Here is a 26,272-nt window from a genome sequence, read left to right as displayed (position 1 = left end):
TATTAATGATTTTTTAAATAAATTCTATACATTTTTTTTTTTTTTGGGGGGGGGGGGGGGTCGTATACACTTGTGCATTGATACATTGTTTACCCCTTATATTCCCTACAGTTGTGTTTCCTCTTTGGCCTAACTGTGCCTTCATTCTGTTGTGTTTCGGGGTAAATTTTTAGAATTTTGTAATAAAAGTTTATTTTCAAGCAGGCAGGCACCCCGTAACCCCGTAAAGTGCCCACAATGGCCTCTTCTATGTTCTATGTAAATCCAGACAAGAGTAATCCATCTCCGATGTCATTTGCATGTTTGATTATTTATTAGTTGATGGGCTCATCATTTATCTGCGGCGCTCTGAGTTATTACTGCGCAAAGAATCCAATGATGAAATTATTGCCACATGGGCCATGTGATCGTCCGCTGTTAAGGTCCTTAGACCATCTGCAAAGCATAAGATGTTAAATATACTTCTCATTGCAAATCAAGCATCTGGGATTCATCCAACTGATTCCCCCTCGGAGCATGAACAACACTGGCTACATGGATGTGAGCCCCCCGAGAGGAGGAGATGGCCAAAGAGATGAATTCTTGACTTACAGCCGCCATCCGTCTTCTGAAATGAGTTCAGCAACATACGAAGATCTTCCACATGGAGTTGAAAACAAATTGCGAAAGTGGTTACCTCAGCCCCGATGTGAGGTCACTGTGCAGGAATCCTTGGGATTTGTCTTATGTGTTTGTGACAGATCCAAAAAGTGACACCACGAGAGATTATGGTGGTATGGAAGACTAGACCAATAAGGCTGATTGTTGAAGCAACTGGTGACACATGAAACAGGGGTCGCAATTCCATCTTTCAATGGTCATGGACCAAGGTCATCATCTCTTGATATTTCCGTTGACATTTATGGGGTGGAATGACCAAGAAGAAGTTGCAATAAGAAGATACAACCATTCAGGAATGCTTGTGACAGGTCTAATGAACTCTACAGAGACAATGTGCTGCAAATGTAACTAGACTAGAGCTCTAGGTGTTATATAAGTATATATGTAATGTATATAGTTAGTAGCTTTGTAAATATTAGTGCTGTGATTTACAATCCTGGTCCATGTTTCCCTCTGCTGTTGAGTATTTTTATCATAATTTGGGGGCAAGGAACAGGGAGTTAGTGAGTAGAGATGAGCGAACTTACAGTAAATTTGATTCGTCACAAACTTCTCGGCTCGGCAGTTGATGACTGTTACGCCGAGCGCTCCGGGTCCCCGCTCCTCCCCGGAGCGCTCGCTTCTCTCTCGCTACCGCAGCGCTCCGGGCAGCTCCACTGACCCGGTGCGCTGCGATACCGTCTCCAGCCGGGATGCGATTCGCGATGCGGGTAGCGCCCGCTCGCGATGCGCACCCCGGCTCCCGTACCTGACTCGCTCTCCGTCTGTCCTGTCCCGGCGCGCGCGGCCCCGCTCCCTAGGGCGCGCGCGCGCCGGGTCTCTGCGATTTAAAGGGCCACTGCGCCGCTGATTGGCGCAGTGGTTCCAATTAGTGTGTTCACCTGTGCACTCCCTATTTATACCTCACTTCCCCTTCACTCCCTCGCCGGATCTTGTTGCCATTGTGCCAGTGAAAGCGTTTCCTTGTGTGTTCCTAGCCTGTGTTCCAGACCTCCTGCCGTTGCCCCCGACTACGATCCTTGCTGCCTGCCCCGACCTTCTGCTACGTCCGACCTTGCTTCTGTCTACTCCCTTGTACCGCGCCTATCTTCAGCAGTCAGAGAGGTTGAGCCGTTGCTAGTGGATACGACCTGGTCACTACCGCCGCAGCAAGACCATCCCGCTTTGCGGCGGGCTCTGGTGAAAACCAGTAGTGACTTAGAACCGATCCACTAGCACGGTCCACGCCAATCCCTCTCTGGCACAGAGGATCCACTACCTGCCAGCCGGCATCGTGACAGTAGATCCGGCCATGGATCCCGCTGAAGTTCCTCTGCCAGTTGTCGCCGACCTCACCACGGTGGTCGCCCAGCAGTCACAACAGATAGCGCAACAAGGCCAACAGCTGTCTCAACTGACCGTGATGCTACAGCAGCTACTAACACAGCTTCAGCAATCATCTCCTCCGCCAGCTCCTGCACCTCCTCCGCAGCGAGTGGCCGCTTCTGGTCTACGACTATCCTTGCCGGATAAATTTGATGGGGACTCTAAATTCTGCCGTGGCTTTCTTTCCCAATGTTCCCTGCACTTGGAGATGATGTCGGACCAGTTCCCTACTGAAAGGTCTAAGGTGGCTTTCGTAGTCAGCCTTCTGTCTGGAAAAGCTCTGTCATGGGCCACACCGCTCTGGGACCGCAATGACCCCGTCACTGCCTCTATACACTCCTTCTTCTCAGAAATTCGAAGTGTCTTTGAGGAACCTGCCCGAGCCTCTTCTGCTGAGACTGCCCTGTTGAACCTGGTCCAGGGTAATTCTTCCGTTGGCGAGTACGCCGTACAATTCCGTACTCTTGCTTCAGAATTATCCTGGAATAATGAGGCCCTCTGCGCGACCTTTAAAAAAGGCCTATCCAGCAACATTAAAGATGTTCTGGCCGCACGAGAAATCCCTGCTAACCTACATGAACTAATCCATCTTGCCACTCGCATTGACATGCGTTTTTCCGAAAGGCGTCAGGAGCTCCGCCAGGATATGGACTTTGTTCACACAAGACGTTTCTTCTCCCCGGCTCCTCTCTCCTCTGGTCCCCTGCAATCCGTTCCTGTGCCTCCCGCCGTGGAGGCTATGCAGGTCGACCGGTCTCGCCTGACACCTCAAGAGAGGACATGACGCCGCATGGAGAATCTCTGCCTGTACTGTGCCAGTACCGAACACTTCCTGAAGGATTGTCCTATCCGTCCTCCTCGCCTGGAAAGACGTACGCTGACTCCGCACAAAGGTGAGACAGTCCTTGAGGTCTACTCTGCTTCTCCACGTCTTACTGTGCCTGTGCGGATATCTGCCTCTGCCTTCTCCTTCTCTACTATGGCCTTCTTGGATTCCGGATCTGCAGGAAATTTTATTTTGGCCTCTCTCGTCAACAGGTTCAACATCCCAGTGACCAGTCTCGCCAGACCCCTCTACATCAATTGTGTAAACAATGAAAGATTGGACTGTACCATACGTTTCCGCACGGAGCCCCTTCTAATGTGCATCGGACCTCATCACGAGAAGATTGAATTTTTGGTCCTCCCCAATTGCACTTCCGAAATCCTCCTTGGACTACCCTGGCTTCAACTCCATTCCCCAACCCTGGATTGGTCCACTGGGGAGATCAAGAGTTGGGGGCCCTCTTGTTTCAAGGACTGCCTAAAACCGGTTCCCAGTACCCCTTGCCGTGACTCTGTGGTTCCCCCTGTAACCGGTCTCCCTAAGGCCTATATGGACTTTGCGGATGTTTTTTGCAAAAAACAAGCCGAGACTCTACCTCCTCACAGGCCTTATGATTGTCCTATTGACCTCCTCCCGGGCACTACTCCACCCCGGGGCAGAATCTATCCTCTGTCCGCCCCAGAGACTCTTGCTATGTCGGAGTACATCCAGGAAAATTTAAAAAAAGGCTTTATCCGTAAATCCTCCTCTCCTGCCGGAGCCGGATTTTTCTTTGTGTCCAAAAAAGATGGCTCTCTACGTCCTTGCATTGACTACCGCGGTCTTAATAAAATCACGATAAAGAACCGCTACCCCCTACCCCTCATCTCTGAACTCTTTGATCGCCTCCAAGGTGCCCACATCTTTACCAAACTGGACTTAAGAGGTGCTTATAATCTCATCCGCATCAGAGAGGGGGATGAATGGAAAACGGCATTTAACACTAGAGATGGACACTTTGAGTATCTGGTCATGCCCTTTGGCCTGTGCAACGCCCCTGCCGTCTTCCAAGACTTTGTTAATGAAATTTTTCGTGATCTCTTATACTCCTGTGTTGTTGTATATCTGGACGATATCCTGATTTTTTCTGCCAATCTAGAAGAACACCGCCAGCATGTCCGTATGGTTCTTCAGAGACTTCGTGACAATCAACTTTATGCCAAGATAGAGAAATGTCTGTTTGAATGCCAATCTCTTCCTTTCCTAGGATACTTGGTCTCTGGCCAGGGACTACAAATGGATCCAGACAAACTCTCTGCCGTCTTAGATTGGCCACGCCCCTCCGGACTCCGTGCTATCCAACGTTTTTTGGGGTTCGCCAATTATTACAGGCAATTTATTCCACATTTTTCTACCGTTGTGGCCCCTATCGTGGCTTTAACCAAAAAAAATGCCAATCCCAAGTCTTGGCCTCCTCAAGCGGAAGACGCCTTTAAACGGCTCAAGTCTGCCTTTTCTTCGGCTCCCGTGCTCTCCAGACCTGACCCATCTAAACCCTTCCTATTGGAGGTTGATGCCTCCTCTGTAGGAGCTGGAGCGGTCCTTCTACAAAAAAATTCTTCCGGGCATGCTGTTACTTGTGGTTTTTTTTCTAGGACCTTCTCTCCGGCGGAGAGGAACTACTCCATCGGGGATCGAGAGCTTCTAGCCATTAAATTAGCACTTGAGGAATGGAGGCATCTGCTGGAGGGATCAAGATTTCCTGTTATTATTTACACCGATCACAAGAACCTCTCCTATCTCCAGTCTGCCCAACGGCTGAATCCTCGCCAGGCCAGGTGGTCTCTGTTCTTTGCCCGATTTAATTTTGAAATTCACTTTCGGCCTGCCGATAAGAACATTAGGGCCGATGCTCTCTCTCGTTCCTCGGATGCCTCGGAAGTTGAACTCTCTCCGCAACACATCATTCCTCCTGACTGCCTGATCTCCACTTCTCCAGCCTCCATCAGGCAAACTCCTCCAGGAAAGACCTTCGTCTCTCCACGCCAACGCCTCGGAATCCTCAAATGGGGTCACTCCTCCCATCTCGCAGGTCATACAGGCATCAAGAAATCTGTGCAACTCATCTCTCGCTTCTATTGGTGGCCGACTCTGGAGACGGATGTCGTGGACTTTGTGCGAGCCTGCACTGTCTGTGCTCGGGATAAGACTCCTCGCCAGAAGCCCGCTGGTTTTCTTCATCCTCTGCCTGTCCCCGAACAGCCTTGGTCTCTGATTGGTATGGATTTTATTACAGACCTACCCCCATCCCGTGGCAACACTGTTGTTTGGGTGGTCGTTGATCGATTCTCCAAGATGGCACATTTCATCCCTCTTCCTGGTCTTCCTTCAGCGCCTCAGTTGGCTAAACAATTTTTTGTACACATTTTTCGTCTTCACGGGTTGCCCACACAGATAGTCTCGGATAGAGGCGTCCAATTCGTGTCAAAATTCTGGAGGGCTCTCTGTAAACAACTCAAGATTAAATTAAACTTTTCTTCTGCATATTATCCTCAATCCAATGGACAAGTAGAAAGAATTAACCAGGTCTTGGGTGATTATTTACGACATTTTGTTTCCTCCCGCCAGGATGATTGGGCAGATCTTCTACCATGGGCCGAATTCTCGTATAACTTTAGAGTCTCTGAATCTTCCTCCAAATCCCCATTTTTCGTGGTGTACGGCCGTCACCCTCTTCCCCCCCTCCCTACTCCCTTGCCCTCTGGTTTGCCCGCTGTAGATGAAGTGACTCGTGATCTTTCCACCATATGGAAAGAGACCCAAGTTTCTCTTTTACAGGCTTCATCTCGCATGAAAAAGTTTGCCGATAAGAAAAGAAGAGCTCCCCCCATTTTTGCTCCCGGAGACAAGGTATGGCTCTCCGCTAAATATGTCCGCTTTCGTGTCCCCAGTTACAAACTGGGTCCACGCTATCTTGGTCCCTTCAAAGTCTTGTGCCAAATTAATCCTGTCTCTTACAAACTTCTTCTTCCTCCTTCTCTCCGTATTCCTAATGCCTTTCATGTCTCTCTTCTTAAACCACTCATCATCAACCGTTTCTCTCCCAAATTAGTTTCTCCCACTCCTGTCTCCGGTTCTTCTGACGTCTTCTCAGTGAAAGAGATACTGGCCTCCAAGACGGTCAGAGGAAAAAAGTTCTTTTTGGTGGATTGGGAGGGCTGTGGACCTGAAGAGAGATCCTGGGAACCTGAGGACAACATCCTAGACAAAAGTCTGCTCCTCAGGTTCTCAGGCTCTAAGAAGAGGGGGAGACCCAAGGGGGGGGGGGGTACTGTTACGCCGAGCGCTCCGGGTCCCCGCTCCTCCCCGGAGCGCTCGCTTCTCTCTCGCTACCGCAGCGCTCCGGGCAGCTCCACTGACCCGGTGCGCTGCGATACCGTCTCCAGCCGGGATGCGATTCGCGATGCGGGTAGCGCCCGCTCGCGATGCGCACCCCGGCTCCCGTACCTGACTCGCTCTCCGTCTGTCCTGTCCCGGCGCGCGCGGCCCCGCTCCCTAGGGCGCGCGCGCGCCGGGTCTCTGCGATTTAAAGGGCCACTGCGCCGCTGATTGGCGCAGTGGTTCCAATTAGTGTGTTCACCTGTGCACTCCCTATTTATACCTCACTTCCCCTTCACTCCCTCGCCGGATCTTGTTGCCATTGTGCCAGTGAAAGCGTTTCCTTGTGTGTTCCTAGCCTGTGTTCCAGACCTCCTGCCGTTGCCCCCGACTACGATCCTTGCTGCCTGCCCCGACCTTCTGCTACGTCCGACCTTGCTTCTGTCTACTCCCTTGTACCGCGCCTATCTTCAGCAGTCAGAGAGGTTGAGCCGTTGCTAGTGGATACGACCTGGTCACTACCGCCGCAGCAAGACCATCCCGCTTTGCGGCGGGCTCTGGTGAAAACCAGTAGTGACTTAGAACCGATCCACTAGCACGGTCCACGCCAACCCCTCTCTGGCACAGAAGATCCACTACCTGCCAGCCGGCATCGTGACAATGACTTAGCCTGCATAAATTAGTTCAGCTTTCAGGTGCTCCGGTGGGCTGGAAAAGGTGGATATAGTCCTAGGAAAGAGTCTCCTAGGACTGTATCCACCTTTTTCAGCCCACGGGAGCACCTGAAAGCTGAACTAATTTATGCAAGATAAGTCATTAACTGCCGAGCCGAGAAGTTTATGACGAATCGAATTTACTGTAAGTTCGCTCATCTCTATTAGTGAGCCCTAAAGTTTTCCCTAAGACCACTCTCCCTGCTTACTTGCCTAGATGACCTAGCGGTGAAGGACAATTGGGCGCTGGTCCCTTCCTGGGCTAAAGTGCATGGGCGTAAGAGTCAAACAAAACAAACTGGCGGAAAACAAGTAAGGAACAGGAATACTAGAAAGCTACAAACAGATATACCAGCCAGGATATAGCCAACTAACAAACAGATCAAGAACCAGGATCAAGATTAATGGCAGATATGATAATATAAACAAGACTAGATATGAGGATAAGTTTACAGCAGACAAAATAGGAGATGCAGGGGAGGAACAGGTTAACTGAATGTCAGAACACTAAACTGGTCAGGAAATCAAGAGCACTGATCATACTGGACTCAGAACAAAGAATACACTAGATGCCCCACTCCAAGCATGGAGGGACATTAATACCAAAGCCAAATAGGCTCCTAGCCAGCAGGCACTCTCCACAGTGTGATCAGGATACTGGCCTAGGAGGAAACAAAAATCTTAAATACAAGCAAACACAGGTACAGACACAAGACTAACTCACTCCTAGATAGACGGAATAGCACAAGACTCAGAACAGGATTCTATCCTAGGAGATCAAGGATCAAACAAGGTCAAAACAGGAGTGACAAACGTACAGTGTGAATACAGACTCAGGAAACACAAAGCAGAACGAACAATACAAGAATACTAAAACCCCACAAAGGTACTAAAACAAAGCAGGCTCAAATCTATATAACAGCCAGGACAGATGACCATGGTTACAACTCAAGATATGTGCTCAGACAGAGATAATGAACATCATGCAAACATTGTCAGAGTAACAGGTGTAATTACCAGCCCAGAGCAGCACCTGTAGCGGTCTTATATATCATGCCAGTGCGGAAGGCTGTAAGGTTAACTCTTCCCAAACCAGGGAGAATCAACACAGAAACTGTTCAACACAAACCTAATGTCTGAACAGGACCCAAAGCAGAGAAGTGCAAAATACAGATAAACAGACATGACAATTATGCCTTGTTGTGTCACATTTGGTCCCCTCCTCTCCTACTTCATTGTAGTGATGCAGTTGATCAGACTCCAGGCTCCTCTAAGTTTATTTGGATGACATCATTATATATCTTACTTAAAACACTACACTAGGAACTCCTGCCTGTTCTGCACAGATCAATGCAGAGAGGAGCAGCTGACACCATGCATATGACGCCAGTAAGTTCTGTGCATGAATCCCTGTGAGTTCTGTGCATGAGCTGTTTTCTGATGAATGGGACTCATGCATGGAACTTGCTGGGCATCATACGGTTGCTTTAGCAACCGCCCATTGTGAGCTGCAAACGCCCATCGTGAACTTCATACCCAGCATCATACCCAGCTACCTATCTGCTTAGCTACTTACCTACATAGCTACCTACCTACATAGCTACCTACTTATCTACCTAGCTACTTGACTGCCTACCTACTTACCTAGCTGCCTACCTACATAGCTTCCTATCTAGGAGGAGGATACCACCTATCTGGTGGAATCCTCATAGTTCCAGGCTCCTGGGGAATGGGAGTCGGACATTCCATTGTGCTGGATTCCGGGTCCTGGAAAACAACCGCTATTTGCTTTATTATTGGGGTTATGTATATATGTATTACATGATGAATGAAATACACCACTTACTTGGCCTATTTTGATTATATTTATTTTGGTTTTGCTTATGTTTGTTTTCCCTTTTTAAATATGGTGGCTTATACACCGCAGGCACAACATAGCATGTTACTATATATACTATAGACGCTCCTTACTGTTACTACGCTATGTGTGATAATGCAGAAACATCGGAGTGCGTTTCTATAGTTACCAAGACGCTCCTAGCCCCGTGTATTCATCTCAGTATGACGCACTTCCGGCGCGCATGCGCTGTGTATTATACCCACGCTACCAATCTCCATGATAGCTCCCGTGAGTGATTATTCCCTTTGTGACTGTAAGATATTGATTTTAAGTGTTTTAATCACATGCACACATGTTCCGAGTCATAATCAGGACCTTATTAAGGGTGTTTTGTATTTTCTGGTGGTTTTGATAGTATTACATTATTTATAACTATTATAACTATGCACATGTACTTTATATGTATGATAGAGTTTGTATATGCACTTGTTCACTATAATACTGTGCGAGAAATATGATTTGTACACTTTATTTGCTAATTTAATATGAGATTGGCATTCTTATATAATGTGTGAAATGCTCCCTTTATACTGAGCTTGAGAAAGACCAGGAGAGGTGGTTGAAACGTTGCTATGTGACATTCACTTTTTTGATGGAATACATTTTCCCAATTTTCATGGATTGGATATTCTTTATTCTGTTTTATATATGGACTCCTGACCCATGTCTGGTCTCTGTGTGCACCTAACATAACTTTTTTGGATTTACTCTGAACCAAGGGAGCACTGTTTTTCTCTGTTGTTATAGCTTCCTGCCTAGCTACCTAACAGCCTACCTACCTACATAGCTATGAACCTAGCTATACACCTAACTACCTACTTAACTGGCTACCTACTTATTTATCTAGTTACTTGGCTACCTAGAGACCCACCAACTTATTTACCTACTTGGGGGGGTTGATCTACCTACCTGCCTACCGGGGGAACTACCTAATAAGGGAACTAACTGCTGTGGTACATACCTACCTGCCTATTGTGGGGGATTTACCTACTTAATGGGGAACCTACTAACTTAAGCATTTTTATTGTGCAGGAAACAAAGGGGGCATTATACAAGTTTTGGGCCTATAGATGTGGATATTGTAGAGAGGAATAGAGGGCACTGGAAAAACATGGAGTCTAACTCTATTGGGGGGGGGGGGTAGGATGCCGATGCATGCGTTAGGGGAAGGGGCACCGACACAGCACCTCGCCAAAGGAGCAAAGGGCGCTAGGTACATCTCCGCATCCACAGCACAAATCTGGGCTTCGGCCTCAGATAATGTATCAGATTTACAATGTGAAATGTGACGTGTGAACAAACCCCTTACTGTTATGGAACATTACAAGCTCCATGAGGTCCGACTGATAACCTATTGTGACCTGTTATAATGAAAGAGCCAAAATAGATGATCCCCCCCCCCATGAGAGGAGCTAAAGAGCAGTGCATGCTGGGAGAACACATTAATAAATTCCTGCACTGAAGAGTAAACTTATTTTGGAAACATCATTTCTGAATCCATATAAACAGAGCAGGATTCTCATTTCTTGGGACCCCCCCACTGTGATCTGACCAAGTGACCCACGCAGCGCTGACTTATTAGCCCAGATTTCTCCCTCAGATCATCCATCTTTCTCGTGTGCATTCGCTCTGATACCATCAATCCTATATGAGAAATTAGTGCACCACTTGGTGAAGACAAATCTCGTATGACACACGCGCACGGTCCGCGGCTAAAATTACCAACATCTGTTGCCTTTGTATGAGACTCGTGTATCAGTTTCGAAAAATATATTTTAATAGGGTAGAAAAAAATGGTCTCCGAGGAGACGCCCGAGCGCGGGGATATCATGGTTATGGACATAATTCAATTTGTCGTGATCTTAGCGAGTTGGCGGTGCCCTGTATAGTCATTATGGGGGTCAGATGGATTTCTGAGGTTACCATTAAAGTAATTTTCACAGATGGTACAGGGCAGGGCTATTGTACTGCACTAGGATTAACCCCTCAGTGACCATGGTATAAAGACATATTGGGGGTCACTAATCGTAGCACAGGTTCCAGTCACCTATAATGTTTAAAGGGGTACTCCGCCCCTAAACATCTTATCTCTATCCAAAGGATAAGGAATACGATGCCTGATCGCGGAAGGTTCAGCCGCTAGGACCCCCGCGATCTCCGGCCCGGCACTCCAGTCATCTGGTGCATGGAGCCAACTCTGCTCAGGGCCAGATGACAGGTGATCACAGCCATCACACCCCCTCCCATAGACATAAATAGAGGGGGCGTGGCATGACATCACAAACACGGAAGCTACATGCTGGCCCGAATATCACGGGGGTGCGAGTGGGGGGTCCCAGCAGCCAGACCCCCGATGATCAGACAGAGGATAAGATGTCTAGGGGCGGAGTACTCCTTTAAAGGCCAAGCGCGAATATTTGAAGTGTATCAGACTAGTAGAATGGTCTGGTGTGTCAAAAATGCAAAAGTCCATGTGTGCAATGGTGGGAGAGCAAACACGTTGATGTCTCTAAGCCAGTGGTCTCAATCTGTGGCCCTCCAGATGTTGCAAAACTTCAACTCCCAACATGACAGACTACTTGCTTCCCTATATCTCTATAGTGCACCATCAGAAGGAGCAGCAGCATGGAGAACATTATAGAGCAGAACTGAGTAGTGTAAGCTGTGAATTTAGCCCTTTAGAAATATAACACCACTTAGAGCTTTCAGCTGCTGTTCTGTGTGTCTATTAATCTGTGTCACTCAAACCCCCCCCCCCCTACCACCTCTGTTCTCCAAAGACTTCTATAGACAGCTGTAACCTGATCCCTCAGTGAGCAAATCCATCTGAATTACTCCTGAGGTGATTTCCAGCTGAATTTCTGCTCCTTATGATCTTCTAAAGCAGTGGTCTCTGACTGTGGCCCTCCAGATGTTGCAAAGCTTCAACTGTCCAGGCATGCTGGGAGTTGAAGTTTTGCAACATCTGGAGGGCCACAATTTAAGACCACTGCTCTAAGTACATAAATGAACATTGTGCACAGCGAATGTGTACTGTGAGTGTGTACATGGATCATGTACACAAGTGAGTGCATTGGTGATAAATTTCTAGAACGAGCGCCAGGGACATCGTCGGTCGAAATAAGCAGCAAATAGATGGATTGTGTGCAAAGAAGTGAGCAAGCACCTGGCTACCGCGGTCTGGATGAGTGTGCAAGCGCACAGCGTATGTGGAAGAGAGCAGCAATCGAGTCCTGTACAATGTGCCGTCAAACCTGGGCAAACCCCATGGATATCTCCAGACTGTATACTTTGTATGGATAAGGTAACTGAGTATGCTCTCAGACCTGTGCAGAGGTTAATCCACAAAAGCGGGGGAGGCAAGATTTTCTTTTAAAATATAGATCAGTGTCTCCAAACCAGTTTACCTCCAGATGTTGCTTAACTACAATTCCCAGCATGATGGTCTTTTTGCTCCCCTATATACCTATAGTTCACCCTTAGAAGGAGCAGCAGCATGAAGGACATTATAGAGCACAACTGAGCTGTGTAAGCTGTTAATTTAGCCCTGGGGGATATATAACACTTATCAGAGTTTTCAGCAGCTTTTCTGAGTGTCTCTTCATCTGTGTCACTCAACCCTTCCCCTCTCGCACCTCTAGTCTCCAAAGACTTCTATAAGCAGCTGTAATCTGATCCCTCAGTGGGAGAATCCATCTAGACAGGGATTTTTGTAGTTATAGTTGATGAAAAATTTTGAAGGAAAAAAGACCCTGACAGGTTGTGAAAGTCATCTTCTCTAATAAGTTTCTTATATTTCTGGCAGGTTTGCCCAAGTGTCCGTTACTGTGTGATGCATCTCGCAGCATCTCCAATCACAAATGTCTCCTATAAATGATGATATGTGACTCAGCTCTTCAGCATTTCCAGAAAAAAACACATATTATTCCTGAGTGGATTTCCAGCTGAATTTCTGCTCCATAGAATGTTCCAAAGCAGTGGTCTCAAACTGTGGCTCTCCAGATGTTGCAAAACTTCAACTCCCAATAAGACAGACTATTTGTTCCCCTATATCTCTATAGCTCTCCCTTGAAAGGAGCAACAGCATAGAGGACTTTACAAAGCAGAACTGAGCAGTGCAAGCTGTGAATTTAGCCCTAGGGGGGGGGGGGGGGTGTTTACAAAACACTTATTAGAGCTTTCAGCTGCTTTTTTGTGTGTCTCTTAATTTGTAAATAGAGAAAGGGTCGTCCAGCGCTTGACTTAGGGAACAGGTACTTTATTAGGATGCCATGGAGAACAAACAGGTACACGCGTTTTGGCTCAAGTTTTGTGTGACGTGTTTTGAGCCATAGTCATACATCATACATGTATGAGTAAGGCTCAGTAACTTGAGCCGAAACATGTCACATGTTTTCGTGTACCAGTTTGTTCTCCATGGCATCCTAATAAAGTACCTGTTCCCTGAGTCAAGCGCTGGACGACCCTTTCTCTATTTCCATTTGCTGGGGCGGAGTCCACGCCTGGTACGCGCGCTTACTACGAGGGTGAACTGTTACGAACTCTACTTGATATCTCATAATTTGTGTCACTACCCCCCTACTCCTCCCACCTCTGGTCTCCAAAGATTTCTATAGGCATCTGTAACCTAATCCCTCAGTGAGCTAATCCATCTGGATTAATCCTGAGTGGATTTCCAGCTGAATTTCTGCTCTTTATGATCTTTTAAAGCATCATAAAACTTCAAATCTCAACATGACAGACTCTTTGCTCCCTTATATCTCTATAGCGCATCTCTATAGCACGCCCATGAAAAGAGCAGCAGCAGCATGGAGGACATTATAGAGCAGAACCGAGCATTGTAAGCTGTGAATTTAGCCCTGATCTTCTAAAGTAGTGGTCTGCAACTGTGGTCCCCCAGATGTTGCAAAACTTCAACTACCAACATGACAGATTCTTTGTTCCTCTATATCTCTATAGCGCACCCTGGAAAGGAGGAGAAGAATGGAGGACATTATAGAGCAGGACTGAACAGTGTAAGCTGTGAATTTAGCCCTGTGGACACTTAATACAGCTTTCAGCTGCTTTTCTGTGTGTCTCTTAATCTGTGTCACTCAAACCCCCCTCCCACCTCTGTTCTCCAAAGACTTCTACAGGCAGCTGTAACCTGATCCCTCAGTTAGCTAATCTATCTGGATCAATCCTGAGTGAATTTCCAGCTGAATTTCTGCGCTTTATGATCTTCTAAAGCATAGGTCTCAAACTGTGGCCCTCCAGATGTTGCAAAACTTCAACTCTCAGCATGCCCGGACAGCCGTTGGCTTTCCGGGCATGCTGGAAGTTGAAGCTTTGCAACATCTGGAGGGCCACAGTTTGAGATTACCGTTCTAAAGTGTTTCATTAAAGAAACAATACGACATGGAGGCATCTGCTCTGCGCCCATCATCACTTCATATTATGGGGAAGATTCATCAGATTTTAAGGCCAGAATTTAAATATTTTAAGGAACTTCAGCTTGAGAATTGACAGGGTGCCAGGGCATTGGACGGAGAAGAAAGGGCCTTTTCATTTGACACATAGAATTTTTTGTCTTACCAAGCGTAAAAGCCATTAGCAGGACGCCATCCACTAATAATACGAGCCGCGGCCCATGAAATTGTTCACATTTGTCAGATTATAAAGGATTTCACAGATTCTCGTTGGTGGAAAAATTCCATAAAAAGGTGATAGTTTTCCTTGATGTACAGGGTTATGTACAGAAGGAAAGATGCGGCTGATACAATTCAGGGTTAGGAGTCGTCTCCATACATGTGACAGGGTTAGGAGTCGTCTCCATACATGTGACAGGGTTAGGAGTCATCTCCATACATGTGACAGGGTTAGGAGTCGTCTCCATACATGTGACAGGGTTAGGAGTCATCTCCATACATGTGACAGGGTTAGGAGTCGTCTCCATACATGTGACAGGGTTAGGAGTCGTCTCCATACATGTGACAGGGTTAGGAGTCATCTCCATACATGTGACAGGGTTAGGAGTCGTCTCCATACATGTGACAGGGTTAGGAGTCGTCTCCATACACGTAAAGGTAAAGTTTAGATTCTGACACCCGGGTATTCTGGTAGATGCATATAGAAAATAAAAATAATAATGAAAATGAATAATATAGAGCGATAATGGTCAGAGAAAGCTCCTGGGGAGAACCCTCACGCACCCTGGACATGTCTTCCAATGGATTTGAACCCACGGCCGAGAAGATGTTCTGAAGAGGTTTTGACCACAATGTCACCTGGATATTTACTACTTTGGGGAAGAATCCTTTAGTCTTTTCTCCTTCTCTCTACTTTGCAAATATCCTTCTTGTTTTCCACCCTCCTTTCCCCTCCTACCTTTCCTTTTTTCCCTTCCTACCTTTCCTTCCTTTCTACTTTCCCACCATCCAGCCTGTTTCCTACCTGGTTCTCTCCCTTATATTCTTCCTTGTTAACATTTTTCCTTTCTTTATTTTTTTATCTCCCTTGTTCCTTCCTCCCTTTCCTTCTATCAATTTGTCATGCTTCCCTTTTATTCCTTCCTTCCCTTTCTTCCTTCATTCCTTTCTTCCGTCCCACCCTCCTTTCCTTCCTTTTTTTTTGTTCCCTCCATTCTCTTCCAACCATTCCGTGTTAACATTTTTTTTCTTTATCTCTTTGTTCCTTCCCTTAAACCATTTCTTCCTAGCACCCATCCATTCTACATTCCTTCATTTTTTCTTTTCTTCCTTTCTTCACTCCTTCCCTCCATTCCTTCCTTCCTTCCATCCCTCCATTCCTTCCCTCCTTCCTTCCTTCCCTCCCTCCCTCCTTCCTTCCTTCCTTTCTTCCCTCTTTCTGTCCTTCCCTCCATTCCTTCCTTCCCTCCTTTCTTTTTTCCTTCCTTTCTTCCTTCCCTCCTTTGTTCCTTCCTTCCTTCCTTCCTTTCTCTCTTTCCTTCCCTCCTTCATTTCTTTATTCCCTCCATCTCCTTCTTTCCTTCTTTTTCTTCCTTCGCTCCTATCTTCCTTCCTTCCCTCCATTCCTTCCTTTCCTCCTTCCCTTCTTCCTTCGCTCCTCCCATCCTTCCTTCCCTCCTTCCTTCCTTCCCTTCCTTCCTTCCTTACTTCCTTCCCACCTTTCTTCTTTCCTTTCTTCCTTCCCTCCTTTCTTTCTTCCTTCCTTTCTTCCTTCCCTCCTTTCTTCCTTTCTTCTTTCCTTCTTTCTTTCCTTCCTTTCTTTCTTTCTTTTTCCTTTGCTTCCCTTCCCTCCTTCCTTCTTTCATTTCTTTCTTCCCTCCCTCTATCTCTTTCCCATCTATCTTCCTTCCCTCCTTCCATTCCTTCCTTCCTTCTTTTTCTTCCTTCCCTCCTTCCATTCCATCCTTCCTTCTCTTTCTTCCTTCCTTCTTTTTTTTCCTTCCCTCCTATCTTCCTTCTTTCCCATCATCCCCTCATCCCAGATTTGCGCACATACGTTCTAAGATATCGTCTCCCCAGACTCCTTGTTTGGGGAAAATATAGCGATGAATCATAATGATGATTGTATCAATAATATCAATAATAACACAATAACAACATTGATAAATCCGACATAAAATAAAAAATGTCTCCCAATAGATCTGCTATTATACTGTATATAAATCATATTTAAGACACAAAATAACAGCATAGCCAAAGATTACATTCGTACAATAGATGCCACCAGGTGCCCAGATAGCTCTGCCACATACATCCCAGGTACGACCATGTAATGCAAAATGTAACACCTCCATATAGCCCTCATAATGCCGCCATATCGTACCGAGATAATTCCGTCATAAATGCCCGATATGGAGCCCGAGCGGCAGAGATCACAGACAGACACCATATATCGCTACTATACGGTTAAATGTTCCCCCCAGTAAGTGAATTTCCAGGGCTGAGGAGATGGCGGATAGATCCTGCGCCATCGGAGATTTATATTAATTCACCGACTGAAATCTCAGCTCCCTGGCTACACGCACATCTGCATTTACAATTAATGAAATCCTATAGACGCTCCTGTCTCTTGCCGTATACCTGGATTCGGGGCTGTCACCGCGCCAATGTCGGCTCCGCGCTGCTGTCACTGCGCCCGGCGTGTTAGCTCTTGGGTCTAATGATGAACAAATGGTTAAATGTCTGTAATAATTGGTGTCATTATGGTCGTCGGGAGCAGACAGGTTTATTAAACCATAAAGTGGGGGTGTAGATGTGTTTATAATACGGATGGCGAGCGGACAAGTATCCCGTGTCTCCTGCTTCCCTCATTACAGGACGGATTTGTGGATTTTCCACTAGTAGTTTACATTTAGCTTAGTCATCTTCCCGGGCCAAGTCAGTGACTGTATCCTATATACTGGAGAACAGTGGTCTCCAAACTGCGGACCTCCAGATGTTGCAAAACTAAAACTCCCAGCATGCCCGGACAGCCGTTGGCTGTCCGGGCATGCTGAGAGTTTTAGTTTTGCAATATCTGCAAATCCAAGAAATTCCAAACAGGGAAGGGATCTCTACAGTCTCTTCATTTTCCGGGCCAGTCGGATTTGTTCCGTCAACTAGAGCAGGGGTGACCTCAGAGCATAACCCAAAATGAGACGCCATCTTGGTGCTTTCGGATTGCGATCCCAGCATTGAGTTTCATTAGCTGCAGTGCAGGCAGTCATGTGACCCGGTCCTGAATGGGGCGAATCCTTGTGCAAATCTATGGGGGAAAGTGTCTGATTCCTGCCTCTGCTGCTTGTGAGCATTTCTTCCTTCCTTTCCTCTCTATTTCCCTTCCTTCCTTTTCTTCCATCCATCATCTTTCCTAGTTCATTTCCTCCCTTCCCATTCATCTTTCCTTGGCTACATTTTTCCTGTCTTCCTTCCTTCCCTCCATATTTCTTCCTTCCTCTGTTTTCCTTCCAACTATCATGCTTCATGGTTTACTACTGGTTTGCTTTCTTTCTTTCTTCTTTCATTCCTTCTCTCTCTTCTTTACTTTCTTCCTCCATACTTTCTTTTCTTTCTTTCATCCATCTTCCTTCTTGGTTCCCTCCCTTCCCTTCCATTCATGTTAAAGGGGTACTCCGGTAGAAAACTTTTATTGTTTTTTTTTAAATCAACTGGTGCCAGAAAGTTAAACAGATTTGCAAATTACTTCTATTAAAAAATCTTAATCCTTCCCGTACTTATTAGCTGCTGAATACTAAAGAGGAAATTATTTTCTTTTTGGAACACAGAGCTCTCGGCTGACATCACGAGCACAGTGCTCTCTGCTGACCCCTCCGTCCAGAGCAGCACATGTTTGCTATGGGGATTTTCTCCTACTATGGACAGTTCTTAAAATGGACAGAGATGTCAGCAGAGAGCACTGTGCTTGTGATGTCAGCAGAGAGCTCTGTGTTCCAAAAAGAAAAGCATTTCCTCTGTAGTATTCAGCAGCTAATAAGTACTGGAAGGATTAAGATTTTTGTAATAGATTAATTTACAAATCTGTTTAACTTTCTGGCACCAGTTGATTTAAAGGAGATATCCAGTAGTGAACAAGTGGTGAACAACTCATCCCCTATCCTAAGGAAAGGGGATACGTTGCAGATCGCGGGGGGTCTGACCGCTGGGCCCCCCCGCGATCTCCTGTACGGGGCCCCGACAGCCTGTGCGAAGGGGGCGTGTCGACCCCCGCACGAAGCGGCGGCCGACACGCCCCCTCAATACAACTCTATGGCAGAGCCGGAGAGCTGCCTTCGGCAATCTCCGGCTCTGCCATAGCAATGTATTGAGGGGGCGTGTCAGCCGCCGCTTCGTACGGGGGTCGACACCCGCTATCTGGCCGAAGAGCCTGGCCCCCGTACAGAGACATCGCAGGGGGCCCCAGCGGTCGGACCCCCTGCAATCTCAAACGTATCCCCTATCCTTAGGATAGGGGATACGTTTTTTTTTACCACTGGACTACCCCTTTAAAAAAAAAAAAAGTTTTCCACCGGAGTACCCCTTTACCATTATTCCTTCCCTTCCAGCCATAATCCTTCCTGGTTCATTCCCTCCATCCTTACTTGTTTACATTTTCTCTTCCTTCCTTCCTTCGTACTTCTTTTCTTCCCTCCCTGCTTCCCTTCCTTCCTTTTCTTCCATCCATCATCTTTCCTAGATCATTTCCTCCCTTCCCATTCATTCTTCCATGTTCTTCCTTCCTTCTGTCCCAACATATTTCTTCCTTCCTCTATGCTTTCCTTCCAAATAGCATGCTTCTTGGTTTACTCCCGGTTCACTTCCTTCCTTCCTCTCTATTTTACTTTCTTCCTCCATACTTCCCTTCCTTTGTTTTCTTTTATCCATTATCCTTCTTGGTTCCCTCCTATTTAGCTCCCTCCCTTCCATCCATCCTTGATAACATTATTCCTTCCTTATTTCCTTGCTTCCCTCCTCCCTTCCATTCATCATTCTTGGTTCCCTTCATCCTTCCTCGTTAACATTTTTCCTTCCTTCCTTCCTTCCTTCCTTCTTTCCTCCCTTTCTTCCTTCCTTCCATCCTTTCTTTCTTTCTTCCATCCATCATCTGCCGCTTATAGTAAAATACATTTCAGATCTGCAAAGGTAAATCTGACAAGTGTGAACATATCCTTACATTACATGACAAGTCCCACAATGTCTTATTGCCCAGACTGTGGCCACATCACTCCGGGGCCAGTTCTTCTCCCCATTGTTGGCCACTATTGTGTCTTCTGTAGTGAGAAGGGGCCCCATAAAGGTTCATGTCTAGAGCCCACATAACTTACATGCGAACAGTGGAGGCTAAAATAAAAATCCTGGAGAAGTCGTCTCTGTAAACCCTTCCCAATAGGATGAGGAAAAAAGTCCATGGAATAAAAGGAAACCCCTCAGCATGAGCGGGAACAGCAGTGTCTGATATCTGAGGACCCGATATCTGAGGACCCCGATATTTGAGGACCCCGATATCTGAGGACCCGATATCTGAGGACCCTGATATCTGAGGACCCGATATCTGAGGACCCCGATATCTGAGGACCCCAATATCTGAGGACCCCGATATCTGAGGACCCCGATATCTGAGGACTACCCCCTGTGGTCCAATGCCATCTACTGGAAGCATTACTCCTCCAGAATATGGCGGCCAATGGGCGACCAACCAGAAGACACATCATAGTGTTGTATATATGTTCTGAAGCAGGTGCAGGATGAGGATATTTGTATATGTGATGTGACCATGATGTTATCTGGTGGCCGGCAGAGAATTTATTATTGGATGACGCGTTCAGGTCAGAACGCTCAGGAAAATCACTGAAAAATGATCGGAGCCTCACATGTGTTCCTGAGTAAGATGACTGGATGGAAAGACCATGGGAGCTCCTGTAAATAACAAATAAGACCTTAAAGGGGCACTCCAGAGAAAAAGCATATTCAAATCAGCCGGTACCAGAACGTTATACAGATTTGTAAATTACTTCTATATACAAATCTTAATCCTTCCAGTAATAATCAGCTGCAGTATGCTTCACTGGAAGTCGGGAAGTTATTTCCACTCTCACCACAGTGCTCTCTGCTGACACCTCTGTCCCTGTCAGGAACTGTCAAGAGTAGGAATAAATCTCCAAAGAAAACATTTCCTCCAGGCAAGCAGGATCCTCTCTTGTGTGCGCAGTGTATTGAGACATCATAGCAGATAGTCTGCACCCACTAGTTCAGGGACCACTGAATATCAGAGACAGTTATATAATGGCCAGAAATAGTACTACTCCTCATGGACAGCACCGCCTGAAAAGTTACCTGAAAGATTTGCTTTAAAGCGTACCTGTCATACCCCCCACAAAAATATGTTATATGTTACTCACTACCTAATAATGATCTTGTACATATAATTTCATGCATCTAGCACCTATATTTCTCTCACAAATACCTTCTATCTGTTGCTCACTTGGTTTGTCATTCTATGCTCTGTTTGTCATCCTCACTCTTCCTCCCTGAGTCTGCTGTGCTGTGCTGGACCTCCTCATCCAATTACTGCTGGCTGCTCTATAACCCCCTCCTCTATGTTTTCATGCTGCAGTCTGATAGGACAGGAGTGAGCACAGAACAGTGCTAGTCCCACCCTCACTTCCTAAACATTGTCCTGGCCTGTGCTTTAGCTTAGACAAAGATGAAGCTGCAGCCGGAGAGGATTATCTTCTGGGTTGTATGGGGACCCCTAGTGGCCTTTATTTATTTTTTTATAAGCCATGATTTCTATGAAAAGGAGATTACATTTTCTTATAAAGTATATCAGAAGGGTTAATATTTTGCCAATATATATACATATTTTTTATCTAACAGTGCCCATTTAAAGCAGTGTTTCCCACCCAGGTTTCCTCCTGCCGTTGCAAAACTATAATTCCCAGCATGCCCGGCCCCCGGCATACCATTCTCAACATGCTTCAAATCCCGACATGTTTCTCTCCCCCCCATTTAATTGCAGGGTTCTTCAGGGACAACAAATCAACATGATCCTTATCTCAAAATAAATGAAAAAAATTGAAGAGATGACAATGGCTTCAATCAATGGTCCTAATATGGATGTAGAGCAGTGGTCTCCAAACTGTGGACCTCCAGCTGTAGCAAATCTACTACTCTCAGCATGCCCGGACAGACTTTGGCTGTCCGAGCATGCTGGGAGTTGTAGTTTTTCAACAGCTGGAGGCACACTGGTGGGGAAACTCTTCTCAAAAGCAGACTCTTCACCCCAAACTAAAGCTTCACCTTACATGGGGGGGGGGAGGGGGACTCCTCCTTCACTCTTAGGATTTGAGGCAGAGTGCCTCTTTAAGTAATTTTAATGTTTGGTTGAATATTACAGATCTGTTCTCCCGCCTGGATTGTCCTCATTTTTTTTGTACACACATCGCTCTGATCCGGGAGAGGTCAGCGTCCCATGATGTCATCACTCTGGGCGCACTCTGCTGGCAGCGCATGCTGCATCTTAAGTAAGTGCTCGCTGCTTTCAAGCCCTTGTTGCTTCGCTGTGAACAGAGAATGGGTTAAGAGAACTTTTTTTTTTTCGGCATCTGAGGCTCAGTGCAGATGGTATTCATTCCCCGTGTGAAATGAGGTCAACACTTTGTTTTCCCTCTTTTTTTCTAGAATAATTTTGTTCCTTGGCGTTAGCTTGGAACGCCATGTCCTTCAGGCGCACACACAACAATAACCTCACTGCTGCACCCCGCGGGGCCGGTACCCAACTGTGACACTGCGTACGAGAGGGGTGCATCGGGTCATGCAATGGCAGTGAGAGCCAAATGGAATTGCACAAGGGGCCACATAGGGGCCCCACAGACCTACCATGTCATCTAGAGTAGCCTATGGGCCTTGGTTGTCAGGTTTGGCTGCTTCATCTGCATCGCCTATAGCCTATGTCTCCAAACTCTGGACTGCCAGCTGTTGGAAAACTACAACTCTAAGCATATCCCTATATCACAACCTCAGAAGTATGGAGGACATTATAAAGCAGCACTAAGCAGTGTAAGCTGTGAATCCAGTCATGGGGGTTGGGAGTTGAAGTTTTGCAACAGCTGAAGGTAGACATATACTATAAAGGTATGACTGTTTCCTCTACACCCCATATAGCCTACGAGCCAAATGGAATTGCACCAGGGGCCACATAGGGGCCCCACAGACCTACCATGTCTTCTAGAGTAGCCTATGGGCCTTGGTTGTCAGGTTTGGCTGCTTCATATTCACCCCCTATAGCCTATGTCTCCAAACTCTGGACTGCCAGCTGTTGGAAAAACTACAACTTCAAGCACATCCCTATATCACAACCTCAGAAGAGGCAGCAGTATGGAGGACATTATAGAGCAGCACTGAGCATTGCAAGCTGTGAATCCAGTCCTGGGGGTTGGGAGTTGTAGTTTTGCAACAGCTGAAGGTAGACATATGATATAAAGGATGATATAAAGGTGTGACTGTTTCCTCTGCACTCCCTATAGCCTACGTCTCTAAACTCTCGACTGCCAGCTGTTGGAAAAACTACAACTCCAAGCATATCCCTATATCACAACCTCAGAAGTGGCAGCAGCCGCAGCAGCAGTATGGAGGACATTATAGAGCAGCACTGAACAGTGTAAACTGTCAATCCAGTCCTGGGGGTTGGAAGTTGTAGTTTTCCTGAAGGTAGACATATGCTATAAAGATGTGACTGTTTCCTCTGCACCCCCTATAGCCTATATCTACAAACTGTGAACCTCCAGCTGTTGCAAAACTACAACTCCCAGCATGCCCGGACAGCCGTTGGCTGTCCGGGCATGCTGGGAGTTATACTTTTGCAACAGTTGGAGGTCCACAATTTGAAAACCATTGGTTTAGGTGGCTTTAGATCACAGCTGCTGGGAAGAGTTTTTTTTTTTTTGACACATTGTAGAACTGATACATTTTACTGTAAATAGAAACATTGTATTATTTAGCAACATTAAGTTAAATATAGCACCAATATAACCTATGTCTCCAAACTGTGGACCTCCAGCTGTTGCAAAACTACAACTCCAAGCATATCCCTATATCACAATCTCAGAAGCGACAGCAACAGTGTGGAGGTTATCATAGAGCAGCACTGAGCAATGGAACTCTGTGTAACTCTGGATGCTTTTACTGATCAAAGCAATTCTTAGATTGGTAAGATCTAGATTCTAAGATTTTTTACCGATACATGCAGCATTTTCTAGTGGAAAAACTCCAAAAAATTGTGAAAAACTGGAAACATTATTTTTTTCTTTTTATACTTTTTATGGCGTTTACTGTGTGGTTACAATTATGTTATCTTTATTCTGTGAGTCGGCATGATTATGGCGATACTCAATTTATATAGTTATTTTTTTCTTTTCTTTTACTCCTCAATGCAAGTCTAAGGGAGGGGACGTGACGTCTTTACCGTCATGAGCCTCCACCCTGCAACGCAAGTCATCCGGCATGGTGCGAAGTTCGGTCCATGCACTGGATGCCTGGGGTGCTGCGGCCAAGATCTCAGGGGTCCCCAGTGGCAGGACCATTGCAATCAGACATCAGATCAGACCCCCGCGATCAGACATCAGATCAGACCCCCGCGATCAGATAAGATGTCTAGGGGAGGAATACCCTTTAATATACTGCTTTACATCTGTACTTCAGTATAGTGTAGCTGTGAGTATACACTCAGGGGACACTGGTCGGAAAACACTGGCCAAAGGCTGTCTAGGCATGCTGGGAGTTGTAGTTTTGCAACAGCTGGAGGGACCCTGGTTTGGAAACACGGCGGTAGACCATGCAGCTGCAATGGGATCCTTGCAAATAGGGAGCTTTTTTACATTGAAAGCATCATTGACTTACTTTGCTACCTCCAATAGGTGGCACTAGAGAGCAAGTTTTTTCCTTGGGGAGGAGAGCTAATTTGTATACTTTCCCATGGAGCATTGCATGAACTATAAGACTTACTATGTCATCTCGGTGGTCACCCTAAGGTGACACATTACACCCCCCAGACATACTGGAAGTAGAGATGTTCTGCACAACTACAAGAAGGGCGAGGGCGAAGGCATGGGGGGGGGGGGGGGGTTAAAAGGGGTTTCCTCTCTTTACTGTAATGTATTTTTGTTCAAAATTGTTTATTTTATAATGAGTGATGGAGTGGAATGTTAGCGTAGCATGTGGTACAGTGTATGGCTTAGGGAACCTGTGCTGTATATTATACTGTCATGCTTTGTATGATTGTAATTTATTTTATGAAGACTGAATGATCTATAAAGCTCTTTCAATACCTCTCTTTACTGTATTGTGGGGACTGGGGTCTGGGAGCTGCACATCTGCTACAATACCCACAATCCTCCTGTGCGCGGCCACCATGATCTGTCCCATAATAATGTGCATGAAGCCAAGTCCCTTCCATGACAACATCCCGGTCCGGGAGACTTCAATTGTCTTTTGTAACGAATTGCCAAACCCGAATATTCCATGAGTGGCGACAATATCAAGGGGGATTTTTGGTATTAATTAAAGTGGAATCTGCAGAACACATGAAGCCATCAAAGCAGCAAATATCCTGAGAAGAAGCAAATTGTGACATATTAAAACAGTAACTTGAAGTGGCGCTCCATTGGGTACGCGGCATCGGGTGGAGGGGGGGTATTGGAACATACTAAATCCTCCCTGTGACAGGTCAACAATGGATAATACTACAATAACAACCACAGTGATACCTGACACCTCTTCAATCTGCATTAAAGGGGTACTCCACTGCCCCAGTATTCAGAACATTTAGTTCCGAACGCTGGGTGCGGGCTTTGGGGGTCACCACACCCTTGGTGACATCACACCACGCCCCTCATGACGTCACGCCACGGCCCCTAAATGTAAGTCTATGGGAGGGGGCGTGACGGCCGTCACGCCCCCTCCCACAGACTTACATTTAGGGGCCGAGGTGTGACGTCACAAGGGGCGTGATGGGACATCACCAAGGGCGTGGTGACCCCCAAAGCCCGCACCCAGCATTCGGAACTAAATGTTCCAAATACTGGGGCAGTGGAGTACCCCTTTAAGACGTATTCCACCCAAGTCAATCCAGAATGGAGAAATGGGACGACAGGGACCCAGATTTACAATTGTGACGCATTCACATATTGGAAGAACATGACTCTCACAGTTGGTTAATAGAATTCCAAATAGGTGAAAAAATAAAGAAGAGTGGGCAGCTGGCTGTCCGGGCATGCTGGTAGTTGTAGTTTTGTGTCAGCTGAAGACCAGGGTTGGAGTTCTCGCTTTATCACATCCTGTCTCTAAGGTTGAGTTCACACTAAAGAATATCTGTCCGTAAACTCAGAGCCGGATCAGACGGTGCTAGGACCCCACAGACATTGCTGGACCCAATAGACGGAAATGTGTCCAGCACATTATTTATTCTTTTGGCGAATTAATTTCAGCGGTGCAGATTCCACTGTGTGAACCCAGCCTGAATCAGATAAGAGAGTCAGAGTGACTGACACCTTCTGTTATGGTGCCGCATCCGGCTACCGGCTCCCAGGTGTTACAGAGAAGAGTTGCCGGCTAATACATTTGCTGCATTCTATGAAGTATTATGGAAGTGTAAGGGTTAACATCTGCACTTTTTACTGTACCATTGGTAGATTGCTTTTGTAAAGGATGGGTGGAACATTGGTCACATGACTGTCATCAGTCGGTTTCTATGTAGAAACTCCTGAAAGGGCTGAGGGAGGAGTCTCCCAAGTCCAACCCCTTTCTCTCCAGAGGGCTGCCCCCAAAGTGTAAGGAAGTCTCCTGGCTAGACCAGTCGGTCAGAGTTTACTCTGCTGCGTCCTGTAAGGAATGTAAAGGCCTAGAAAACAACCCCAAAGCTTGATACAAACAAGATAACTCATCTGTATTCTGTTTTCTGTTCCAAGAAGAAGAAGAATCTAGTCTGAAGTGAGGGACCAGCTGTGCAAGG

This window comes from Hyla sarda, chromosome 7, assembly GCF_029499605.1.
Source record: "Hyla sarda isolate aHylSar1 chromosome 7, aHylSar1.hap1, whole genome shotgun sequence".
Classification (NCBI taxonomy): Eukaryota; Metazoa; Chordata; class Amphibia; order Anura; family Hylidae; genus Hyla; species Hyla sarda.
The sequence above is the reverse complement of the archived record's forward strand: the minus strand, read 5'-3'. Positions refer to the sequence as shown.